At 33.6% G+C, this 13,449-nt stretch overlaps 2 long non-coding RNA genes across 2 annotated transcripts; both read left to right on the top strand.

The window, feature by feature from the left end:
• Positions 1 to 337: 337 nt before the first annotated feature.
• LOC141337245 (uncharacterized) lies at positions 338 to 2,341 on the top strand. Its single transcript, XR_012355738.1, has 3 exons — positions 338 to 402; positions 478 to 535; positions 1,769 to 2,341. It is a non-coding gene; the product is annotated as an uncharacterized lncRNA (long non-coding RNA).
• A 2,795-nt stretch (positions 2,342 to 5,136) lies between these two features.
• LOC141337246 (uncharacterized) lies at positions 5,137 to 8,955 on the top strand. Its single transcript, XR_012355739.1, has 3 exons — positions 5,137 to 5,238; positions 7,117 to 7,223; positions 7,946 to 8,955. It is a non-coding gene; the product is annotated as an uncharacterized lncRNA (long non-coding RNA).
• The last annotated feature ends 4,494 nt before the right edge of the window (positions 8,956 to 13,449 follow it).

The raw sequence follows: 13,449 nt of genomic DNA, 5'->3' as shown, positions 1-13,449 counted from the left end.
GAATTTAAGTTCATTTAATGTCCTCACAAATGTAATTAACACACTGATTTTTTTATTATTCAAACTGAGTATGTTTTTCATCAGCAAGATCTATCAGAGCCTGATGCCAGAAAACCATGCCATGCGCATTTTAGACACTTGAGCAGATAAACTAATGTTAGTTAGTTGTTCTCTCAACAAGAAATTCATCCAGTTAGAGCTGGTTGTTTCTTCTCTCCGAAACATTAACAGAGCGCCACAGGTGCCGACTGGGTTAAAAGCCGAACTCCAAAACAAAATTACCTTGACACAATCACTCCAGTGAGTATATAAACACCCCTGAGATGATCTGAGAGTCAGTCCACACTGATCTGAAGAACCTCATCTGACAAACACCAACATCAACAGCATCTGTGAGCTCAGGTCAGTACTGACATACATTATGGGTGACTTTGATATTTAGTATAACATGTTTAGTAACTTCATTTGCATTAACAGGTGTTCTCAAGTTTGAGAAAACTTTAAAAGACTCTTTGAAACTCCCGATTGTCTGGAGGTAGGAAATCTATTGATTTTAATACTTAGTGCTTAAAGGGAGACACTGCAGGCAAAAACATTTTTCTTGCACCTGTCAAGTTTGAGTTTTTGGGCTTTTTGCTTTTTCATATTGTGTTTTTTCATACTAGTGAAAAGAAAACATCCAAAAGGCAGTGTTAAGTGTTTCTTTTATAGCACTTTATCTATTCGTTTCAATAGATTTCAATTACAATCCATATTTTTAAAGGCATCTCAAAATGACTTTTTTCTCCTACACTGAGGCATAAATCTCCACTTTGGTAGCACTTACACACACCAAACTTGACATTTTTATTCCTGTCTATATCCTGAAGTTTTTAACAGACTGATTTTTTTCATATATAATTTGCTTGATTTGAAACATTTTATCCCCCCCCCCCCAAAACTGTAAAAAATGCATTGTTTTTTTCTGTGACAAAATGAGACCCAAAATCCCCTCTGTAAAAACATTTAACTCTAATATGTCAAAAAAAAACAAAAAAAAAAACAAGAATTTAGAATTTTATTAAATAATGCCTCATTTGCATATTTAAACCTAACATTTTAGAAAATTTGTAATACAAAAAATGTTTGCAATTATCAATGTAATCAATCAACTGGGTAAGTAAGATGATAATTATTAGTTATTTTTTTTACCCTATTCACCTGCAGTGTCTCGCCTTAAAGGGACAATTCACCCAAATATAAAAAATTCTGTCTTCATATTAAAAGTAAATTGAGTACATTGTAGGCTATTTATATGTATATATGCATGTGCACTCTTAAAAATAAAGGTGCTTCATGATGCCATAGAAGAAACTTTTTTTGTCTAGATGGTTTCAGAAAGAACCTTTGACATCTAAAGAAGCTTTCTGTTTCACAAAAGGGTTCTTTGTGGTGAAAGAAGGCTCTTCAGGTTATAAAAAGGTAAGAAAGAGATGGTTCTTTAAAGAACTTTTGACTGAATGGTTCTTTGTGGAACCAAAAATGGTTCTTCTATGGCATCACTTGAAGAACCTTATAAAGCACCTTCATTTTTAAGAGAGTATGTGTGTGTAATAAAATACGATGATAAATAAATATAATAAATATGATAAAAAACCATTTCAATAAAAAACCAAACTTTTTAAGCAATTAAATGAATAGTTAAACTCCCTAATATTTCCAAGGGTGCAGGATTTCGAAAGGGTGTAATCGAAGTAAGAAAAAAAAAAACATATGTTCTGTCTCACAGGAATCTCGTATCAAGTGATGGATTTCTTCAAAGTGGTGGGCGCAGTGGCGTCGGGTGTGGCGGAGGGAACGGTGGGCGTGGTCAAAGCCGTGGTGGATGTTCCGGTGGGGATGGTGAAAGGAGCTGCTGAGAGCATTAAAGAAGCCAGCAGTAAAATGGACACTGCCAGATCACCTGGTGAAGGAGTGGATGCTGTTTTCAGTCTGCTGACGTCTCCAGTGACCGGCGCGGTGGCCGGAGGAACCAAAGAGATCGTCAGGGCGCCAGGAAAAGTTGTGCAGGGTATTGCAGATGGCATTGAGAAAGTTTTAGACGATTAAGAAATATGAAAGTTAAAAGCTTGCTCTAAAAAACCTTGAGCACTCCTATTATAAACAAAAATACCATGCAATAACTTTTGCAATACAATTTGACAAAAATCTATAAGAAAAAATGTGATGTATATAAGAAAATATTGTGTAGCTGCACCCATAATGGTTTGACAATGTCTCTACAAATTACTTCAAATTATTGTATCATCTTAATGCGCAACGATCGTTTCACAGTTATGCTTATTAAAAAACATGTCAAACATTTTGTCTTTTGTGTAAACTCTTTCTAGTCCTTCTGTTTTCACTGCAGTGTACACTCTTAAAAATAAAGGTGCTTTTCAAGAACCTTTCTTGTCTAAATGGTTCCATAAAGAACCTTAAACATTTAAAGAAGCTTTCTGTTTCACACAAGGTTCTTTGTGGCGAAAGGTTCTTCAGATTATAAAAAGGTAAGAAAGAGAGGGTTCTTTAAAGAGCCTTCGACTGAATGGTTCTTTGTGGAAGCAAAAATGGTTCTTCTACGGCATCGCTGAGAAGAACCTTTATTTGTAAGAGTGTAGCCTAGTGAAGAGGTGAAACAAACCTTTTCAATGCTTCGAATTAATTTAACCAATTGCCTCCTTGCAGGGAGTTTAACTGACAATCATAAAGATGAAACTGCAAACAAAACAAACAGATTAATGTTGGATTTCAAAATGGTGTGTACTGACGTCTTTCTGCGATTGAAACAAGATATCCTCTAATGTTCATTTTGTTAAATGAAATAAACTAAACTTGACAGTGAATGACACAATAATACAAATTGTTTATCTTATAAATAAAAAGAAAACAAGTGGAGACAGAGCAATACTTCCTCACCAGCTGCCTTAACTATCAAGACATTAGAATGAAATTTGATCCGAAATTTGAAACACTTTGCCCTGACTTTAAAATGTTAAACAAGAAAACAACTTTAATATTTATTAGGCGAAAAACAAGATTGTATCTTACTAGCAGCAAGATAAAATATTGAAAACAAGAAAGACAACAAGTATAGAACAAAAACTGAATAGATAGTAGTGTTAGAGGGTCAAGAATGTTTTCATTAATTTAGCACATAAAGTATGTATAAATATTTGTTAATTTTTTGGGTCAGTAGAATGCTTTCATGTTATTGGAAGGCTGCATTTATTAGATAAAAACAATACATTAACAGCATTAAGGCGAGACACTGCAGGTGAATACGGTTAAAAAAAAAAGCTAATAGTTATTACCTTACTTAGTGGATTGATTTCATTGTTAATTGCAAACATTTTTTGTATTACAAGTTTTCTAAAATGTAAGATTTCAATATGCAAATAAGGCATTGTTTAATGAAATATGCACTAATACAGAATAAATTTCAGGTATCTCGTTTCGTCACGCCATAATTCAGAAAATACTTAGAACAGGCAGACAACGATAGATTTTGAATTTTTTTGGGAATAAAATGTTGTATAAAAGCAAGCAAATTATATATGAACAAATCTCTCTGTAAAAACCTTCAGGATATAGACAGGAATAAAAATGCAAAGTTTGGTGTGTGTAAGTGCTGCTGAAGTGGAGATTTATGGCTCAGTGTAGGAGAAAAAACTCATTTTGAGGAAACAGGCTTTAAAAATATGCATTGTAATTAAAATCTATTGACACAAATAGATAAAGTGCTATAAAAGAAACACTTTACAGTGTCTTATGGATGTTTTCTTTCCACTAGTCTGAAAAAAAAAAAAAAGCCCAAACTTGACAGGTGCTTGAAAATACAGTGTTTTTGCCTGCAGTGTCTCCTCTTAATATTATGATCTTAATTTTGGCTTTTATATTAATGGAGGACAAACCATCAGCCAACAGCAAACCCAAAATATATAAAACAATAAACATAAATATTTAAAGCAGGATATGGGAGTGATTTGGGGAACAAATGAGGGCTTCTTTGTAAGAACAGACATTTTTAAATATAGTATGACTCTATTAAGAACACATTATCTTCAGCCAGCACCACTTTTGACATCTTCACATGTGACTCAACTGTGTGAAAGCCGTTACTAAAGACTGTGGAGGGGAAAAGCATAACATTTCTAAAACTTTTTCACACTTACTGATCAGGCTTTTTCAAGCCAACTTTTTTCAAGACAAACTTTTTTTTTAATCTAGTTTTGATGCATTAATGCCACTGATTGAATATTGTGAAAACAAAACGAGGAAGAAACTCAATAACCGCTTTTTTGTTTGTTTGTTAGGGTCTCTTCTTGTAAATCAGGGCTATTTCTGTAAAGCAGAGCATGCAGTACATACTTTCACTTTCACTTTTCACAGAATAAATCATTTTAGCAGACAGATAACGGCATCAACGGTTCTTTGTTGATTGTGAAGAAAATACCAGTTTACAGAGTTATTGAGGTTACTTTGGGTTGATTATTCTTTCTTGCAGATGAGCATTTCCAGGAAATTTTCTTTGACAGAATACAGAGAGCAGAGCAATTAAAATTAAAATAAACAACAAAATTAAGTGAGGAATGGCTTTTAATTATTTTCTATATTAGAATATATTTTTAAACATATTCTAATATAATCAATATACTTTCTCTATTTTACTTCTACAAATATAATGACAGAAGCATGAAAAACAGGATGTGGGCCAGACTCTCAGTTACACAGACAATGGCAGAAGGAAAACACAAAACAAAAGAGAAACTCAAGGACATGGAAATCCGTTCACAGAGGAACAATATCACAGTTATCAACATTGGCTCTTCACCAAATAGCAAATGTAAATAAGACAGTGACATTTTTTTTAGTTAGAAAGCTAGCCCTTCGTAGTCCAAAATGTGTTCTATATATTGATAATGCATAGCTATGTTTTCACAAGTGATTGACAATTGAAATATGACAGAAACTGTTTTCTTACTACCAGACTTTGCTATGGGAGAATATAGAGCCACAGGTGCCGAATGGGTTAATAGTTCACAGCCTCATACAAAACTGAACTCTAAATAAAAGTACCTTGACACAATCACTCCCACCGCTTGATTTCCATTCCTCCAGTGAGTGTATAAACACCCCTGAGATGATCTGAGTCAGTCCACACTGATCTGAAGAACCTCATCTGACAAACACCTACATCAACAGCATCTGTGAGCTCAGGTCAGTACTGACATACATTATAGGTGACTTTGATATTTAGTATAACATGTTTAGTAACTTCATTTGCATTTACTGGTGTACTCAAGTTTAATAAAACTTTAAAAGACTCTTTGAAACTCCCGATTGTCTGGAGGTAGGAAATCTATTGATTTCAATAGTGCTTAAAACATTTTTTCATGCACCTGTCAAGTTTGAGTTTTGGGGCTTTTTGGTTTTTCATAAAGTGTTTTTTCAGACTAGAGGAAAGAAAACATCCAAAAGACACTGTTAAGTGTTTCTTTTAGCACTTTATCCTTCGAAGGCAAGTTAGCCGCAACGCGTCGGTGCATGGTATCTGTTTTTAATTGTTAAGCCATGTGAATAAAGGCTTTTTATTCTTAAGAAGATTTTCGAGTGCCTTGGTCTGAGTAGTTTTTTTGAAGATTTGTAAAGATTCCCGCGACCAAAGAGCACCGATTTAAAGACTTTACACCCCAGCAGCATTTTGCATATTTTTTTGGATTCAAGCGTTGATAAAATGTTTGACGATTAAGAAATATGAAAGTTAGCCTAAAGCTTGCTCCAATAAACCGTCAACGCTCATATTATAAACAAAAATTGCCATGCAATAACTTTTTCAATACATTTTTTTTGACAAAAGTGTATAAGAAAAAAAAAAGATAATATTGCACAGTCTCTACAAATTTCTTGCGCAACGGTCGTTTCACAGTTATGCTTATTAAAACATTTCAAACATGTTGTCTTTTGTGTAAACTCTTTCTAGTCCTTCTGTTTTCACTGTAGTGTACACTCTTAAAAATAAAGGTGCTTTCAAGAACCTTTCTTGTCTAAATGGTTCCATAAAGAACCTTAAACATTTAAAGAAGCTTTCTGTTTCACAAAAGTTCTTTGTGGTGAAAGAAGGTTCTACAGATTATAAAAAGTTAAGAGATTCTTTAAAGAGCCTTTGAATGAATGGTTGTTTGTGGAAGCAAATTGTTTTTTTATTGTTATTTTTAAGATTGCAGCCTAATGGAGAGGTTAAAAATAACTTTTTAATGCTTTGAACGATCATAAAGCTGAATCTGCAAATCAACGTTGGATTTAAAATGGTGTGTACTTACATCTTTCTGGAGTTGAAACAAGATATCTTCTAATGTTCATTCATGTAAACTTGACAATGAATGCACACTAATACAGTTCGGGGTTTTTTTATAAACAAAAAGAAAACAAGTGGAGACAGAGCAACACTTCCTCACCAGCTGCCCTAACTATCAAGACACTAGAAAGAAATATGATCCAAATTTTTTAAATGCTTTGCTCTAACTTTAAAATGTTAAACAAGAAAATGCAACTTGAATATTTATTAGGTGAACAAGATTGTATCTTACTGGCAGCAAGACACATTGAAAACAAGAAATGAAAAGTACATTTCAAATACAAAAATCTAAACACTAGATGAAGTCAGTTTCAAAATTCTTGTTTATTTTTTATTTTTATTTTTTTTTTTGACATTAAGAGTCAAATGTTTTTACAGAGGAAATTTTGGAATCTGAATCTCATTTCACCACGCCAAAATTCAGAAAATACTTCAAGCTAATTTAAGCATACTTTTTCATAAAAAAAAAAATAAATTATGAAAAACCAAAAAGCCCAAAATCTCAAACTTGATAGGTGCATGAAAATATTATGATCTTAATTTTGGCTTTTACATTAATGGAGCTTTATAAATCATCTCAGTTTATGAGAAAGACTGCAAACTTACTCATAAAGGGTCAGTGGTTTTCCCCTAACATTTCAACTGTTAGGGGATGTTCCTCTTTCAAACTGATGGGCTCATGGATGACAAGAAACATGAAAAAGGTAATCTTGACTATCATCTTCTCTGTGTTTACGCAGGGGTTTCAATTTGCATCAGTGACACACACTGTTTGATCTCAGTTCCTCCAGTCATTTACATTACAGGTGTTTAACAACAACTTTAAAGACTTTTGGCTCTGTTGACGGTAAGAAATCTATGATGTTACAATTCAATGAATGTGAATATTGTGCCATGGATTCATATTTAATAAAAAAATACATATCAAATTATTTATGTGATCACCTATGAGTTAAATGTTTTTATTAATTTTGAGCTTAACATTTCAAGTTGGATAAACTTTTTTTTTGACTGAGCATAACATTTTAAGGCAGCCAGGTAACTCATTACTTTAAGATGACTCAGCAAATTTTTATTTGTTATTTTTATTTATTTATTTTTACTGTGGGTCAGTGTTCTTTTATTTCATTGAAAGGCAGCATTTATTCAATAACATGGTAAAAACTGTAATATTTTAAAATATTATCATAATCTAAAATAAGAGTTTTCTAGTTTGAAAAATGTTAAAATGTAATTTATTTCTGTGAAGCAAAGTTGAATTTCCAGTATTATTACTCCAGTTGCTTCAGAGTCATGATTATCAATTTTGAAAACAGTCATGTTTAAAAAACAGTTACTTAAATCTTTTGTAATAGTTACTGTTCTTACTGTCACTTTTGATTGATTGTGTCCTTGATGAATAAAAGTATACATACATACATATATACATACATATATATATATATATATATATATATATATATATATATATATATATATATATATATATATATATACTTAAAGAGAGAAAGAGAGCATGGTATATAGAATGGTAATTTAAATATACTGTCATACTGTCTCCTTATTCAGCTCGCAGGAATCCTGTGTTGTAAAGAAGGCAGCTACAAGATAGACGTTATGGATTTTCTCAAAATCGTGGGAGGCGTGGCATTGGGTGTGGCTGAGTGTGCAGTGGGCGTGGTCAGAGCCGTGGTGGACGTTCCTGTGGGGATTGTGAAAGGAGCCACATACAGCACCGTAGAGGCCGGCGGTAAAATGTTAAGCGCGGGCTCCGCCGCTGAAGCCGTCGGCGCTGCTGCTGTTCTGCTGGTGTCTCCAGTGACCGGCGCAGTGACCGGAGGAACGAAAGAGATCTTCAAGGCGCCAGAAAAAGTTGTGCATGGTGTTGTCAATGGCGTGAAAAGAGTGTTTGACGATTAACCACAAACAGCTCCACCTGCTGCCAGTGAGAATAAATACAGCCTGCACATATCACTGTAAAAAGATTTCACCAGTTTCAACTTAAAAAGTTCAGCAGCTGCCCTAAAATGTTAAGTTAAATCAACTTAAATCTACAAGTTATTTCAACTCACAACAATAAAATTTGTTAAAATGACTTGTACTTTTGAGATGATTAAACTTTAAGTTGATTTAACTTAATATGTTAAGGCAGCTGCTGAACTTAAGTTTTTCAGTTGAAACTGGTGAAAACTTTTAACAGTGTATAAAAACATCTGAAAAACACCTAATGATCAGCACTGATCTTTTTTTTTTCTTTTTACAATTTTTATGTCACAATTTTCTCTGGTCTTTTTTTTTTAAATGTTTGAGTACTTGATAATCTGTGTTTATAAAAAAAAAACACACACATCTGTCAAGACATGGTACAGCAGAGATGCTTTCGGATGTTCCATGGAAAGATTTGTGTTTGCAAACTGTGCATGCAATAACATATTGCAGCATTTCTATCAGATATTGTTCTGATATTGATCTGATGACATTGCATGACAGTGTTATTGAGTATAGCGTATCTAATCATGAAGAAGTGAAGGATTTAAGTTGATTTTTGGGCTAAAAATAAAGATTTTGTTGTAAATACACCTGAATTGTGTTGAATTTGCTCCCAATGGAAGTCACTGCACCAATGTTAATGTGATGATCACTAAACTGTACAAAATCGCTGCACATTTTGGTTCAGATGCAGTCCACAAACAATAAATAAATACTGATTAAAAACTGATGGTCAATAACCGAAAATAACCACAACCGATATGAGAGAGACGAGTTTCAGCATTGATTTAGATTTACATTCACAATCTTAAAAATAAAGGTGCTTTAGAAGGTTCTTCAAGCGATGCCATAGAAGAAGCATTCAGTCAAAGGTTCTTTTAAGAACCATTTCTTTCTAACCTTTTTATAATCTGAAGAACCTTCTTTCGCCACAAAGAACCTTTTGTGAAAGGTTATTTTGTTGTTCTATGACATCGTGAAGAACCTTTATTTTTAAGAGTGCAGTTACCATAACTGATAGCTAACTAAAAATATAAACGTAGCCTACATTGTATCAGCTTAAATTTCCAAACAGAAGTTGTGAACTATTATTGCATGTATTTATTTAGTTATTTTTCATCTTACCTCACTGATTGTGGCCACACATGATTTTCAGTGGAAAATAGGCCATCTTCAGATTACAGATGCTTGTTTCTCTGGAACAGACTTATTTTGATTCGATTTAACTTTAAAATATCAACAAAGATCACATATCAGCAAAACATTCCGCTTTTTTTAACCATTTATATGCACACAAAGTTTCAGATTTACTGTTAAACATTAAAACTGCAGTACAATTTTTTTGTATTGTTTTGGCTGCATAAAATCCTGAATCATTTGTTGATACAAATTTGCATATTTACATACAGACATTAAAACGGCTTCAAACTCTGTCCTTTTTGCATATATAGATGCTTTATTGAGGGCTTCTGCACTTATATGAGGTAATTCTGGAGTTTTTCCCTCTTTATAAACATTGCAGGTTAATAGTATATCTTTTCTCAGGAACACTGCTGAATTGTACTGCAGAAGCAGTTGCGATATTATCACTCCCAAAGTGTCAGGAGTTTCTCCATGCAGTGAGTATATAAAGACACTCGAGATGATCTGAGAGTCACTTCTCCATCTGCATGGCTGATCTACACCATCGCATCTGACAAACAACAGCATCTTCAGCTGAGAACTCACATCATATTCACTACAACATCTGGGTTTTGAGGTAAAATCTTTATATATATATATATATATATATCTTTAAAACCTACAAGACAATAAAGATAAATTAAGAGAGACTGCACTTAAAGTCAGAGCTCTCAGAATAAATTTTCTCAAAATCGCTACTGTTCAGTTGATTGCTCTATACTTTTACTGTATGTCTATTGAGTTATTAGTGACTAAACAATTCTGAAAGAGAAAGAGCTGATATTTCAATGTTTAATGTTCATGCCATTGCTTCTGGAACAAATTCCATCTGAGGCTGTGTGGTATATTAATTTCTAACAATACTTTTTATGTTAATATAAATAATAATTACATTACAGGTGTAGTCAAGTGTGAAGGCAACTCAGCTGGCTTCTGTGAGATTGTCTGGTAAAGGTAAGATATCCTTTATGTGTCTTTACAATAAAAAGGGGGAAGAAAATATTTGGTTAATTGCAGTGTTATCATTTGCAGACAAGAGTCAGGTGCAAGAGGACAATAAAAACAGATAAAAGTGGGAAGACATGGATTTAGTCAAAAAGCTGAGGGATGTTCCTGAGATGCTGAATGAAGCTGCGGACAGCATGAAAGATGCCAGCAGTAAAATCAACAATGTTGCTGACAGCATGAAAGATGCAAGTGACAAACTAACCAAAGCCATGACTGGAGAATCCAAGAAGATATTCAAGAAACCAAAAGATTTTATGCAGAACATTTCAAAAGGTCTTAAGAAAAAGTTTTAGATGACTAAACTCATATAAGCCTAGCATTGATACTAATTAATAAGCTTATGTTTCTGAATATTTGGATTTTATTGTTCACCCTTTATTGTTTGCAGCTTTAACTCATCTACTTATTACTATCAGAAATCTTCCTTTTAAATATTAGCTTGTAGTGTAACATGATTGTACCTGGATATTATACGCGCTTTATTGGACTGACTTAAAACGTTTAAAATTTTCTGCTAATTGTATATGTTTAAAAATCAGACAATTAAAATGTATATTTCTGAAAGTCTGTGGTGTGCATTCATACATTTGAGGAAATACACGGTTTTCAAGAGGTAAAGTAGTTGAACGTCCCAAACAATGAAGAAACAGTTCACAAATCAACCACTAGAGGTCCTACCAGTGCTGTTGACCAAAGAAAACCCTGTAGTCTCCATCCGATGGGACTCGGGCAGAAATCACATTCATGCTAATGAGAGATGAGCGTGAGTCTTTGCTCAAAAGCAGTGGTTATTATGCCACAGTCGTTTGCTTCCGGTCCTTCCGGAAATCGAGGGTGTATGACATCATCGGCAGGCGACGTAAAGACAAAGGACGGGCCACTAGTTAAAATTGGTTATTTCTTTAGCTTTAAACGTTCTTTGAAACTTTTGGCATAATGCACAAGTCAACAAAATATCACTGTTCTGGTGGTTTTTGGATATTTAAATATTAATAATAGCCTAATAATAAAAACTTACATATTGTGCTTTTACATCAATCAGGTTTATTGAAGCATTGCACTAGTTATATAAAAACATACAAAGTAAAACATGAAAATTACACTTTATAAAATAGAACAATATATACAATAAAATACTTAATGCAAGTTCATGTTTATAAGTTGTACAGATGTCACTGTTGTTAGCTTGTCAAGACATACGTTTTTTGCAAACTTATAAAATGCAAAATTGTTTTAAAAAAGTAACAAATTGTTTATTTTTTCGCAGTTTAGTTATTTTCAGATAGTATTTGGCTTAACTTCATGAGGATGTGATTTATAAAGCCAATAACATTGTTCAGGTCTTAGGCCTATTTCTCTTAGTGAAGCATATTTATAGTTTCTAAGCTTACACCCCAGAGCAAAAATACTCAAAACAACAAACTTTACACTATAAACAGATTAAACTCAGACAAACTTAAACACAAATGCTAATTATTATTAAAACACGTAAACATTTAAAAAAAAGAAAGATGTTGCTGGTCAAGGGCCAGCATAAACCAGAAAAGCACCAGCATAAACCAGCAAAGGACCAGCAAAAACAGCATAAACAGCATAAACCATCGCTCATTTGACGCTGCTGTAGATCACCGATGCGTCTTCAACAGGTTGAACATTTGATAGCCTAAAAACAAACAAAAAAGGACAACAGTTGTGTCACAGCTCATATTAGATGATCTGATGAAGTTAGTGCTGGTTAAGTAGTTTTTTCTCACCTCACAGCAGCATCATGCTGATGAACTCTTATATCTTCATACTGACATTCGTTGTCTTCTGGTCTGTTTTTCTCTTTCTTTCGCTGATATTGAACAGTTGCGTACTGGATCTCATCAGTGTCTGTGGATTCAGGAGTTTTTCCTCTGGATCTGCTGGGTTTCACACTGGCATACAGAGAAAGAGGCTCATCATGAACTGAAACTCTCGGTGACACGAGAGAATGGAGATCATTCTGAAAGACAAGACAACAACACATGATTAAGACAAACAAAGTGAGGTACAGATTTTATACAGCAGCAGGTCTCAAACTTTTCAGAGCAAGTCCAACATCAGATCAGATGATGAGATAATGGCTGATTCTTTGATATTCTGCTTCCATAAAGTTGTGTTGTGTTTGGATGATTTACCGGTTTCATTGTGAGATCTTCTGTTTTAACATTTCTTCGTTTCCTCCTGTTATAGTCACAGACATTAACAGCATTTTAACAAATGCATAGAGATAAAATATGAACGCTGCTAAAGATTAATTAACATATATAAGCCATTTTCTACTATATAAGAATGAAAATTAACATGTTTAAATCACAGCTGTTTTTTTATTGAACTCACATTTTAAGCAGGATGATGATGATGATGATGATGATAATGATGAATAATCCTCCTCCAGATGCTGCTGTGATCACAAACGCATTCATACCAGCACCATGATGAACTGAAAGAGGAAGATCATCATAATTAACAAACTGATAAATGATGTGAAGATACAGGAGTGTGTTAATAAAACCTCACCTGTGACAGTAACAGCGTCTGATCTCTGAGATCCATGTTGATTGTGAGCCTCACAGTAGAAGTGTCCACTCTGTAGTGCACTGAAACTCTGTCCAGATCCAACAGATGAGCTTTGATTCTCCTTAAACCAGCTGAAGTTCAGAGCAGGTGGGTTTGAATCACTGCTGCAGATCAGAGTCACTGAATCACCTTCCACTATTTCAGCAGATCCATTTATGGACACTGAGACGTTCCTGGATCTATCTAAAAAAAAAAGAAGAAAAAACATTGATATAATTAACAACCACAATACATTTGACATCACAGAGGATTATATATTACATTTACTGAATCATTAACTCACACATGAG

This window comes from Garra rufa, chromosome 6, assembly GCF_049309525.1.
Source record: "Garra rufa chromosome 6, GarRuf1.0, whole genome shotgun sequence".
Classification (NCBI taxonomy): domain Eukaryota; kingdom Metazoa; phylum Chordata; class Actinopteri; order Cypriniformes; family Cyprinidae; genus Garra; species Garra rufa.
The sequence above is the reverse complement of the archived record's forward strand: the minus strand, read 5'-3'. Positions and strand labels throughout refer to the sequence as shown.